Source organism: Hipposideros armiger, unplaced genomic scaffold (genome assembly GCF_001890085.2).
Source record: "Hipposideros armiger isolate ML-2016 unplaced genomic scaffold, ASM189008v1 scaffold_965, whole genome shotgun sequence".
Taxonomy (NCBI): domain Eukaryota; kingdom Metazoa; phylum Chordata; class Mammalia; order Chiroptera; family Hipposideridae; genus Hipposideros; species Hipposideros armiger.
Window position 1 is genome coordinate 636023 of NW_017732315.1, and position 828 is coordinate 636850.

The 828-nt window shown below is 40.7% G+C and overlaps 1 protein-coding gene across 1 annotated transcript in view; it reads left to right on the forward strand.

Moving 5' to 3' along the window:
- ZSWIM5 (zinc finger SWIM-type containing 5) overlaps positions 1–828 on the forward strand; it is a 184097-nt gene that overhangs the window by 137099 nt on the left and 46170 nt on the right. The window lies entirely within an intron of this gene.

The window sequence follows — 828 nt, forward strand, 5'->3', positions numbered from 1 at the left end:
TTTTCCTCCTTGAACTCACTCCAGTCAGGCTTTCACCCCCCTACTACTAAAACAGCTCTTGTACTGGTCACTAATGTTAACCATATCAAAATCTACTGGTTGAGTCAGTCATAATCTTACTTGACATAGAAGCAGTATTTGTCACAGTTGATCACTGTCTCCTTGAAACTTCTTTTTTATCTTATTTCCAAGACCCTACTCTCTCGGTTCTCCTCTTATTTCATTAGTCCTTCCTTCTGATTCTTTTTTACTGTCTCCTCCCCACTTCCCAACCTAAAATGCTAGAGTGCCCAGGGCTCGTTCATTAAACCTTTTGTCTTTGTATATTTATTCCATTGGTGATTGCATTGTTTAATAATCATCTATATACTAACAACTCTCAAGTTTATACCTCCTGCCTAGAGTTTTCCTCTCAACTCCAAACTTGTAGGGTTTAACTGCCTTTCAATATCTCCACTTAGATATTAATAGGCATCTCAGTAGGATTTCTTACCCCTCAAGCCCCAGCCAAACCTGCTTTTCCTGCAGCCTTCCCTTCCATATATGGCAAGTCTGTCTTAAAAACTGTGGAGTCATTCTTGCTTTTTCCCTTTCTTTCTCACCCCAGATCTAATCCATGAGCAACTCCTGTTGCTTTTACTTTCAGAAACATCCAGAGCCCATCTACTCTCATCAGCTCCACTGTGTATTATTCTGGCCAAGTTAACATCATCTCACACCAATTATTACAGTGACCTCCTAACTGCTCCTCCTGCTTCTGCCCTTCCACCTCATAGTCTATTCTCAACACTGCTGCCACTTATCCTTGTAAAATGCAAGTCATGTCAT